This window comes from Argiope bruennichi, chromosome 8 (genome assembly GCF_947563725.1).
Source record: "Argiope bruennichi chromosome 8, qqArgBrue1.1, whole genome shotgun sequence".
NCBI classification, from domain to species: Eukaryota; Metazoa; Arthropoda; class Arachnida; order Araneae; family Araneidae; genus Argiope; species Argiope bruennichi.
The window spans coordinates 85,958,251-85,971,651 of record NC_079158.1 but is presented as its reverse complement, the minus strand read 5'-3'; positions in this window follow the sequence as shown (position 1 = coordinate 85,971,651).

Here is a 13,401-nt window from a genome sequence, read left to right as displayed (position 1 = left end):
AATCATATCATTCATTTACGTCTATGCACTAAAATTTATTGTATATTTTTAGATAGGAGTAAAATGTGAATTAATTTTAAGAAATGCTTATTTTTTGTTATCAACTACGAAATCATGAATGATAAATCAAGATTTCGCATTTCAAAGACAAGCGCTGAAAAGCAGAAAGCCCCAAGCTACGAACTTCGGGATTAAAAACACTATAAAATATTCATTCAGAAAAAAAAGTTGAAAAAAGTAAATAAAATTTTATGTAAGGAAGTACTGCATATGAGAAAGTCATGCAAAAGGAAAGCAGACTTCAAAAACTCTTCTTTAAAGAGAAATATAGAAAATAAAACAAATGAAAAGAGTAAAAAATAAATAATACATCAACATTGACTTCCTTAAATAAAAACCGAATGCAATTTTTATCTAAAACTATGCATTTTTTTCAGTTTTTGTAATTTTTCGTTCTTGAAACAGTAACTATTTTTATATTGATAAATTTTACGTTTTTATTTTTATGAAAGTGTGCTGAAAAAAAAAATGAGGTTTAAGTTATTAAAATTTTAACTGATGAAAAAAATCTGTAACTTCAGAACTTCTACTATGCAGTCTTAAATTCATTACAGATATTTGCAGACAATGACTGCGAGTTACGTGATTAAAATCAAAAACAACCTTTTGGATATTTTTTTCTTAATGTATAGGAAAATAAAAACCATTATATGTAGAATATAAATGATGGCTATGGAGAACTTCTACCTAGTTTCATTGAAATCATTTACTTTATAACCATATGAAAAGGCACAAAATTAAATCTGATTGCTAAAATATAAAAAAAGTGAAATATAAAAATTCATTTTTTATCATCATGTAAATATACACTTTATGAATATATTTTCGTTCACTTCATTAAAAACTAAATATTTGCAAATTTTTTCAACAGAATATTATCTTGTGATAAGAAAACAAACTATAAGATTTTATACCTTACATAAGAAAAGTTTTATTATTGAGAGATTATTAAATCAAATAGCCAGTAGTATATATACTGACCTTAACTAAAAGCGAAATAGTCAAATCGGATTATTCTATTCTTTTATGTCATTTGATTTTATAAAACCATAGAAGTTTTTATATAGTTATTGTCAAATATAACATTTCAAAATGTTTCAAAAGAAGAAGAATCGATTGCAAAGTTGATTAAATTTTGTAAACGTAAAATTCCTTAATTCCTTTCACGTTCTTAGGATTTTAAAAATGAAGTCATCTTTACAATATTAATTTTAAAATAAATAAGAAGGCACAATCATTCGAAAATGAAGTTTCTTCTAAAAAGCAAATATAATTTCGCCACACACACACACACACACACACACACACACACACACACACACACACACACACACACACACACACACACACACACATATATATATATATATATATATATATATATATATATATATATATATATACAGAGAGAGAGAAGAGAGAGAGAAATGCATATCTGAGAATATATCTGAATGTCTGAATGCATAAATAATTAATAATTTATTAATAATTTTAAATAATTTAGATTTTTAAAAATTAATTAATCAATAAATATACAAATTCTACAAAATTTATCCATCAGTAAATCGTGTAGCTTTAAATTAAAGTTTTACTTATCAGAAACAAAATTTACATAAATTTTTCAGGGGCTAAAAGAAGTTTTGCAGTTTTAATTAAATTAGTTAGTTGCAGTTTAGTTTTAATTAAATTTCTATACTATCACAAATACTTTTGAGATATTTGTTTTAAAACAAATCTTTCCAATTCAACCGGTACTGAAATTGGTTTGTTTTAATTTAAATTTATATGAAAATAATTAAAATCCGGGATTTAGGATATAATTTTCTTCAGAGATTAGAGTCTTTGCACATCGTTTTATATTGCAAAGTTTATAAATATCCTTCTTATACATTAGAAACTTAAATGTGTAGGAAAAGCTTTTTTCAATTCAATTAAAATTCTTTAATATTATAAAATCATTCAGAAATTTTACATTAAATGGCCTTTAATCTGACCAAAACTTTTATAACTAACTTTTTTAAAAATTCAGTTTTAAAACGCTTTTATTTCTTTTGTATTTTAACAAATAAATGGACAATGGATAGAGAAAAAAAACTAACCCCTTTATAACATTAATCTTCGTTCTCCCGTCAAAGCTTCTTCTATTCCAACAATCAAAACTAAGCTGTTAAGCAAAGATTTTCTTTTATAGCTAATTAGTTACTTTAAAAAGAAGCGATTTTGCCATCTTAGCGATAGTAAAGAAATCTAAACAATCCATCAAAAAATATAGACTAAAAAAATATATTGGGTGGATTTTTTCCTATTATTTTCTTTCACGAAGTAAAGAAGAAAAATTCCAAGAATTTAATGTCACGTTCGGAAATATCCTTAGTTTTTGTTTAAAATAGTCTTAACTAGTTCGGATAAAGAAACACATTCTCACTTGAGTTCTTTTAAGGCTAACATGGTTTTAAAGAATGGTTTTAATAGGGTAAATCATCACACATTTTACCACTGAAAATTTTCAGAAATGTTACATTTTTATTGAATTCTGCACAGAAAAAAATAGGTTTCTTATCGTAAGCAATACATATATACCATTCAGCTTTGATTTCATTTTGTGTTTCATTACACTGAAACACGCAAAGTTAAAAAATTACACTTTAAAACAATCACTCAGTTTTTGAGCCTATATATTTGTTTTGAGGAACAAAAATAAATAGGTTCAAGTATGATTCCAAGCATTTCCACCCCTCAAATCTAAATGGATAATGAAATAATATATATCTCTACTGTCTCATGCATAAAAACTTTCTCATTAATATTCTGGTCACACAAACTTAGCGATAATTTTTTTTGAAACATTTTATTTTATATATTCTTATATCACATCAAATGATTGAGGCAATCCAAGTTCTTAAAGATAATATTTTCAAATGTAAAAAAAAAAAAGGATTAAATTGTTTGTAATTTCAAAGATTCTTATTATACTTTCAATGTTACTTAGAACTGTAATAAAAATAAAAATATAATTTTTTAAACAAATATTTGCAATCTTAAAATACCATTCAAAGTAAAAATTCTCATGGTTAACTCTTTTTCTACCATCAATTTGTAATTTGGATATTCATCAATCTGTTTGAAATATAATTGGAATATTTTTAAATGAAAACCTTAAAAACAGAAAAATAATAATAAAAAAAATTGATCATTTATATTATAATAAGACCTTTTTAGAAAGGTATATGTTTTAAAAACTAATGGAAATAAATCAACGAACAATTTATCTACACTGATAGAAAATTACTCTCACCTGATTGAATTTGTCTCTCCCATTCAATTGTTGAGAAAAGCCGTTACTGTATTTAACTATAATGAGCACAATATCCATTAAATTAACCAGTCTGTAAAATCTGATGAATACTAAAGATTATTAAGAAATAGTATTTTTTTGCAGGTGAGGGGCCCAACAATTTTCAATTGTAATGTTTTTTAATGATCGTATGCATAAAAGATGAACTCAATTGCTGAATAATGATGAGTTTCTTTGCATATTAATTATTTCCGGGTTTGCCTTATACCACTCAAGGTAACAGGGATCTTCAAAAGCCTTAACGGCAATTATTCCAAAATAATGAGCCATGGAATACTTCACTTATTTGATTAATAACAATGCGAGAATGGAAAATGCTTCATTAATCATTTAATGTCGAACTTTTTTAAATAAGGATAATGATTTAAAAAATAGAATTGATTAGACGAATCGGTAAACGCTAAATCATCTTTGATTCTTCCGAGATATAAAGTTCAATATGAAAGTATTTCGAAGCTGATAATTGATTTAATATTTCTGGTGTAAAATGAATTGCTATATATATTAAAGATTTTGATGATTTTATTATGGGATATTGCATATATAATTTTGTTAACAATATAAATTTTTTGCAAAGAATTGCTTATAAGTGATTAAAAATTACAATTTCTTTCTTTCTTCGATAGATTTCTATTTTTCACAGAAGTAATTCTTTTTATCAATGTTTCCCTTAACGTTTTTGTGAAAAAAAATATTAGCATATTTTTAGAATGGTTGTGATTAACAGAACTATAGTTTTAAATTAAATAGATTAAAAATTAAGAAATAATATACTTTTGTTTCATTTAGCAAATTTATACTTTGTTGGTGGGATTCACTTAAAAATAAGTACTATTTAAAATGAATTACTCAACACAGAACCACTGCAATCTATATTAAAGATGAAAATTAGTTTTATTTAAAAATTTCATTTTATGTATTCATTAGAAAAGCTATAATATTATATATAAGGGAAATCCAGAAGTTAGATAGAAGGGATATAATGTTAGCTAAAAATATTATTGTTTTTTAAGGAAGAATTGAATCTAAATCAACATAACCGTCTTTCAATATGTTTAATAATAAATTACAAATATTATATTAATTTACTATTAATTGCTATTCAAATATAGATATGTCCGATTTTTTTAAAAAATATTTGCATTTTATTGCTAATTTAGTCGTATGTTAAAATCAGTATTTGCCAAATGAGCGAAAAAGTAATAAATAAATAAATATTGCTCTCAATATATGTGTCTTTAAATTGTAAATTTTGCTAATCTTAATAATAATTTTTTCCGGATAAATATTTTAGGAAAAATAATTGTTTTTAGTATAATTTCTACTTTTAATTCGTATGTCGTATGTATTCGTATTCATATGTACTTTTATATTCGTATATGCAGAGCAATGAAAATTTATTTCAAAAAATAATGTGCTGTCACATTTTTTTTAAAAATTATTACCAACTTGAGAGTATTTAATAGTCATATAATATTAAAGCTATATAAGCTAATTATACGCTTATATATTTTATTTTTATTAGTAATTTGACTGCTCTGATTCATTAGAGTTAAGTGATTCAAAATTCTCTTCTAATCAAATTTCATTGAGAGAAATGTAATGCCCTTCCAGATATAAATTTTCTTACTACTCATTTTCTTTATATAAAAATAAAAATGATTTTGCATTCGTTTCTCCTTTAATTTATCATACTTCAAATAAAGCCCTACACATCTTCATTTTTGCTTTAATTCTGTTCATTATTTAATCTCCTTTTTAAACTACTTACTTTATTCATATACCTGTTCCTTTAATACATATTCCTCCATCAGCTCATTTTAAAACATATTAACTCTGACTCATAAATTCGTTTTTGATACTCATGAAATTGAAATCATTGGAAATTAAGTGACATTCCCATTTTTAAAACATTAATGGATAGTTTATGGCGCTCGAACAAATTAGAGTATGGTTTAAAGGGAAAAACAAAATATGCTGAAAGGATCTGAATAATCATGCGTCTAATCAATAAAATAAAACATTTTTACTTTTTTAAAAGTACTTCTTTTTTTCTCATACAATATATAAAAACAGAGAAGAATGCCCCTAAGCTACTTCTTAATAAAAAAAAATTAAATAAATTATTATTTATACTATTATCACACATAACTAACTTCGGCCAATAAAAACTTAAGTTGTATAAAGTTACTATTTTAAACCATATATAAGTATTCGTTAGAAAAAACTATTAGTTACGACAAAATGTCAACTGGAGTTTAATGCCTATCAGACACTGAAAACAATGAAAAATGGAAATGCAAGCCAAGGATTGTACATGTTAAAAAAAAAGAATGATGTAAGTTTTTTTTTGAAGATCAATAAAAATAATACATTTTAAAAGCATCGAGAATTTCTAGAATTATATGAAATATTCTTGTTTGAATTTTATTTTCTATTCAGTGGAGATTTGATGATATGATTAAAATAAAAATACCAGCGACACTTACTTACTTAAATATTTAAAATTATTATAAGAAAAAAGAATTATAAGAAATTAAAGCTGATTATTATTGATATTAAAATATAAATATTAAAAAAATGAATTTTGAAAAGAGCTGCGTTTAGAATAAATGTATCAACGCAATATATAAATAATGTTGCATGGCAAAAGAAATTAATTCTAGCAAATATAAGTGATTCAGAGGATTTCAACTACATATCCTTAAGTTCTTATGCATATAAACAATTTAAAAATTGCATGAGCGTCTTAAAATTTATTCAAAGGGTTATTTTGTATTTAGAATCTTTTTTGAGGTAGCAGATTATATTTAGATAAAAGAGTGGATTAAAAATATATATTTCTTATGATTTACATTAGATAAGTGACATGTATGACACACCAAGTGATACAGACTGTTCATAGTTTTATTTTACGCATGAGATGCTCCATTTTATATGAAAAATAGCATAGTTATTGAACTCGATGCTTAACAAATCAGTTTTTGAGGAGGAGTAGACCTAAATGACATACTGGCACTATTTTTTATGTATTAAATCATAATTAGGATATCTTTAGAAGCCATTTAAGATGAAAAAGATTATGCTCTCCATCTCTTTGGTTCCATAGCTCTGGAATTGTGTCATTCATATATTACTTTACCTTTTCATGGAAACGAGAAGGAAAGCTGACTTTCATAAAGACAAAATAATTTCGTTCTTGTTGAATTTGTGGAAAAAAAGTGGAATAGGAGCACGATTAGATATGTAATTCTAATCACTATTTCCCCCATAAAAATAGCGATTATAAGCGTTGTTGTCAATAACGATGCAAAATTCATTCAGCTTTAAAGGAATTTTTTCAGGACCAATGAAATACCGGGAATTTTTACGATGCTACGTCTATTCATTTTTCCAGCGATATGAAATGTTAACTCATCCGAAAATGCAAGCGTTTGAGAAAAAGTTGAATCATCCATAAATTCTTAGCATTTATTCATGAATTTGTAATGTCTTGAGTAAATGCATGTTTTAAAGATTCTGAAACAAATGTTTACTAAGCACATGCCATAGAATTGAATTCGAATTTTAAGTCTTAACTTCATCTACTTTTTGGTATCCTATACTAGAAAACATCTCAGATTAGCTAAATATTTTCATCTGGCATATGCTTTGGCTCTCAGATATTTAAATATATTCTTTGAATTCCTTGATCAAATCGTAAAATGTTATTAAAAAATAACACGTTGTTGAATTTCCAACGTAATGAAAACCAGAAAAACAACTTCACCGATTCCAACTTGATTCACCAGAATAATAGTTTCACTTTTTGCATGCATTTTTTGCATTTCGTAATTTTCTCCTAAATAAGCAACAAGGACCAAACATAGACTACTTTAATAGAAATATTCAAAAATTTTTATCCAAATGTATAATATTTAAAAATTTCTTCTATCCAGTAATATATTATATTTATCTCTATCAATTTTTATTCATTATAAATAACTATTTTAAATCTTCTTATTATGAATAACCTGTACTGAGGTTAAGACATTGCATCTATGCCGGAAACCAGAACACAATTTTCCTTCAATATTATAGAACAAACTCTTGTTCTTTCAACTAATATATAAATAATAATACACTTTTATGTGATTGTCCAAATGCAAATAGATTTCTTTAATTTTTCTCTCATTAATGTGTTATCTTAATCATCTAGTTACATGACCTTTCATTAGGAATAAATGTTTTATTTTTTTAAATCATTTAGTATACGAATAAAAAATATTCATAGTTTAATGTAGGAGATTGATATATTTTAAATCACTAACTCTTATTCAGGCATGCAGCATAAGAGGAAAAGGCATACAAGAGGCATAAAAGGAACCATAAGAAAAAATACATATAATTCATGAATTTATATTTTTATTATATCATTAGAAATAATATTTTATGTAATTAAATGATGTTGGGTATAAATGCAATAAGCGAGCAAATAATTAATTCGATTGTGAACGCTTCTAAATTTTTAAATATATCCGCAGGAAATATTCTTATTAATTCCGTACTTCAACCATACTAGAAAATACGTTTCAGTCAAAACGGAAGTAATTTACAAATGAGTCTTACTTTGAAAAGCAGACGAAACTGGTTTTCTAATTTTTTATTCTCGATAATACTCTATAAGATAACTTTGATGCTTATTGCGTAACATCAAAACAAAATATTATCAAAAGTACTGACTACCGCAAAATCGTGTGGTAGTCCACTTCAGATTGCTTTCACTTAACTCAATTTCGAATTTCAGAAACTAGAAAAATATAAAGACTTGAGAGAAATAAGAAACCTTTAAAAAACAAACTAGAAATTTATTGCGACAAAAGCTGTGTTATCTTATTTATTTTTATCTCGATAAAGAAGTGAATACTCGAAAAGAAAGATATAGGGAGACACAAAAATTTCTAGAACAGCATGTTGCTTTTAATTTTTTGAATTATCCAAGAAAAGTTGGAAAAAATATTGTTTAAGTGCATTATTAAATGGCGGAATTTTTGGAATTATTTTGGCAATCGTTGAATAATTTAAAAGTGAACTTAATATATATATATATATATATATATATATATATATATATATATATATATATATATATTTACCATCGAAATAACAACTGATACTAGTAAAAAATGCATAAGGCTCCTTACGCAAAATGAATGAATAAATTTAATTTTTGAACTCCTGTCATTAAGTTATTTATTACTCGGACATATGCAATGGGTTGGGTTTCGGAAGCCAGAAAAAATAATTTATGGTTTAAATTTATGTTTTATATTAGATAATATACTGTATAAAAAGTATGAAATTATTTTGGAAAATCCGTTAGACTATGCATGAGCATTAAAAATACTTTTAAAATATATTAAACTGTTTTTGTACCAAGTGCTTTTTTTTAAAGAATGGCTTTCTTTTTTTAATTTCTAAATTGCGGCTCAAATTAAAAAAAAAAATAAATAAAAATTTAAAAGTCCTTTAATTTGGATATGAAATTGCTTTAAATTAAATAATATAGACAAAAATAGTAATTTAAAGAATAAAAATAAAAGAATATAATGATAAAATCATATATTATATTGTTATTTTTAATATTAATATAAATGAAAATCAACTGCAATTTCTTCAGTGAATGTGATGTTTTCAAGAAATCGATCAGAATATTTTGAAGTTCATAGAAATTAATTTATTTGGAGCATTTATAGGAAATGTATTTTCTTTTGATATTAAAATTGTAAATGAAAATATTTAAAACTATTCTTTTCTTTTTTTTAATTTTTTTAAGCAGATGCTATTGAAAATGCATTCATAAAGAGTTTTACAAAAACCTATTTATCAATATCAATTCTCTCTCTTTATAACACAGATTTTTTTTCTGAAAAAAATGCATGATACAAAAGGTACAATTTATAAGTAGGAATATGAATTATTATACCTTTTTTTATTTAATTTAGGAATTTATCTCTCCTAATATAAACTAAGTTATACACTTTAAATATTTTGCATTTGCATCGCTTGGGTATACTTCATAAATATAAAAGTCCTGATAATAATAAAATAATTTACAATTCTACTAGAAGCTAGAAGAATCTACGAATTTATGTTAATGAAGCTCCTTTCTAGATTTTCCGTTTGGATATCTGTTATGTGTGGGCCAATAGGGATTCTCAGGCGATATATTGCAGTTAATCTGGTTTCAAACTATAGCTGCATTTTAGGGGTGGCATTCCGAGCATGATTTGTAGTGCTATCATTGGAGTTGTATGAAACGCACCAAACATGTCACTATAATATATAGAGTCGTTATTATTAAAGTTTACGTTTTGAAATAATCATAGGAATAAAGTTATTGGACAAAATACAATTTAATCAGGTAATTTTTTACTGATGAGAACGAGCTGTTCCTTTCCATAAAAAAAATTCAAAACCATATCACTTATAGGTAATGTCTTGTATGAAATTTACATTGAACATTGAACATGAAACTTGTGGACGAATGAGGATCATTTTTACATGACTGGAAATGACAAAATACCTTATTTGTCAACATATAGGATGTGGACCACATTAATCACTTATAATATTCGCACTGTTCCGTTATATTCTTTTAAAGTCATTAAACGAAACCTTCGTGAAAAAATATTAATTTATAAAAAAAAGCTATAAAAATGCCCCAACATTTCTAAAATATATTTAACTTTTATAGTCAATCATAGAGGTAACATTTATAGAGTCTTTAATTTTTTTTTTTTTTTTTTTTTTTTTGCAGTTTTGAAACAATAAATTAATAATTGATTAATGTAGATAATTTTTGAACTGTAATTCCATAAATAGATTTTGTAAAATAGTGTAAAAATCAAAAATTAAATTCTCTTAATGTGTTTTGTCTTATTTTTGTATTAATCTGGAAACAGTTCTTTTTAAGAGGGAAAGAAATAGAATTCAAGAAGGTTGCGATGGGAATTTTCAGAAAAAAAAAATAGGCAGTCATCAATAATAATAGTTATATTCAAAGAGATGCAGAAGTTAGACGCAAAGTCATACGAATTATTATAAACTGCAAAAAATATATGAATGGCATTGAATATGAATTTTCAGAATCATTTAAAGGTGCAAGGCACTTCGACAGATTTATTTATTTGAACCCTGATTGCCTTTGTCAACGCAATGAAAAGGGAAAACGAAGACGGCATTAAAGCATCAAATTACAAAACAATAAAATTAATAGAAATCCGGTCGCCAAGAATTAAGAAAAAAAAATTCTCTAGAAATGCTTAGTTAGCCATCAAAGAGGTGTATTGAGAAAAGAATTTATTCCAACTTCCGTGAATTGAATTTTAATAAACTCTCTTGTGCCGGCTACATTTTGAAAACTGCTCTCCCTTCCTATGTATAAGCGGCTCTGATAGACAAACGAATTAAGTGCTAGATTTTTACTTATGTGTAAGAATTTAAAAAAAATAATTATTATTTCTTTTTGTTTTGTTTTAGGAAATACTAAAACAAAATAAAAATAATTTTGTTTTGTTTTAGAAAAGAATAAAAGCTGTACCGAAATTTTACCTCTTTGGAAGAACAAAATTGATCTAAAAGAATGGATTGACTAGATATCAAAATTGTAATTTTTGTGAAGTAGCATGTATGCAATTATGTTAATCTTATTCAAAGACTTTTGAAGTAGATATTAAAAGCTGTGCTGATAAATTTATAAAAAAAGGTAGTGAATGAATTATATATATATATATATATATTTGGAAAATAGACAACTTTACACGTGGGTCTGAATATTACTAAAATATTTTATTTGAAACGAAATATAAAAGTCCATTAGAATTTAATTATTCTTTGCTAGAACAATGGATAAATTCTAGAGAATTTGTTGATGTCAATTTAAAATATATTAATTTTGTAATGAAGCGTATGCAGCATCTGAGTATTAGTAACTCTCTGTATAAAAATCTTATAATGTAGATTTTTATGTATTCGAGTATATTTAAATGGCAATAATTATGCACTACATAATTAATAAAATATTTAGTATTAATTATATATATTCTAAGATAAATCAGAGAAAGTAAAATCAGTTAGAAAGGTATTTTATTTGTAAATTACGACAGAGAAAATGCGATTTAACTGTGGGGATTCTAAATCAATTTTTTTAAAGAAAAATTCTTAAAGATATCTGCAGAAATGTGAGAAATTAGAAGTTTAATTTTTTTCTTGAAATCTAAAAGAAATTAATCCAATATTTCTTTGTAACTTATCGGTCAATATAAGTTTTTTTATATTATGTAAATTAATATAGTGAAAATTTAAGTAGTAAATCAGCTATAATTATACTTCAGAAATAAACACAGTTAAAACTGAATAAAAATAAATAAGCAATTAAAATTTCAAAAAAAAAATAATTATACATTTTTTGGAGTAGTGGATATAATCTTGATTATTGTTAACTGTAAAATGAAACCGCCTTTATTTTAATTTAGTGTGCGGATTTTTCCTAGGAGAAATAAACTTTTTAAATAAATGGCGAAAAAAAAACCCAAAAAGAGTATTTTATCAATATATTTGAGCTCGTGTAGCGATTTTTATGTTGGAAAGAAACATTGTATTATGAAAATAGCAAATTTTACTTCTTTTATTTCTGTATTTTGTTACAGGTTCTTGTTTATAAGGACTGTGATGTTTCCTAACAGAAACATATTATATATATGCAATTGGGAAATGATAGGAATAATTAAAAAAAAATTAACTTAAAACATTGTGGCACTATTTTTTTAAATACATTTATTTGTCTTTTTCTTAAAAAGGAAGGATATAAACAGGTCACCTGTCAATTATCAATCGACGTGTCTCACTTAGCATGGAAATAAAACATCATATACGCTTTCATAAAAAAAAAAAAAATAATAATAATAAATTATTTTTGCAAAAATTATATATTATTTCTGTATTGTAATATTTTCCATTGTCGTTCTTTAAATATGCTTTCTAACTTAGTCGAAGTCTATATTTTGTATTCGCATACTAGTTCACCTCACGATATATATCTGCGTGACTTATTTACAGACAAAATATAATCCACATTTTAAGCATTCATTCTTAAGCAACCGATGCAAAATAAATTATTGAAACAATTTTACAGGTAATAATTTAAAGAGGTTAATTAATACTTAAAACTTGTATTTATAATGGTTAAATGCTTAGTTTACTTCAATACATAAGCTCTTCTAAAAGCTTAGATTCATTTATTAATATTAACAATTTTATTTAAAATAAAAATACAATTATAATAAGATTAATTCTTTAAACATATTTAATTGATTCCCTACTATTATTTTACGGATTATCAGACAGTATTGATTACATTATTGTCTGAAGTTTGGTCTACGCCAAAGCTCTGAAGTTTGAATATACGTTTTCCTTATCCTATTAATTGGTTACATATTTTGAACGAAATCTGTCTATATTTAAAAAAAGTATTTGCATATTTTTATTTCTGCTGCTATGCTTAAAAATATTTGGATTCTTAAAATCTTCAATCAAAATAAAAATCCTTATTTGCAAATTCCTCTTTACCATTATTTTAGAATTTCTAGATCCAGAATTTCTAGATCTGTGAAATAAATTGGGAACTACTTTAAAAAAAAAAACTCTAATAACACGAGCTCCGTAAAAAAAAAATATTTTATGGATTATGAGAAGAAATGTTTCTTAAAGTTTTAGAACGGTGCATGTTTTTAAAAAGTAAAGGAAGCAATTTGGCATACAATTTAGCTGCTCATCGAACACTCATACTCATCGAAAATTACTTTCGCCTGATTGAAATTATCTTCCCTATTCAATTCTCAGGAACAGCAGTTTTTCCACTTAACTGCATGAAGCGCAATATCCATTAAAGGTGACCAGTCTATCAAATTTGATAAATCCAAAAGATTTAAAAAAAAATAAAAATA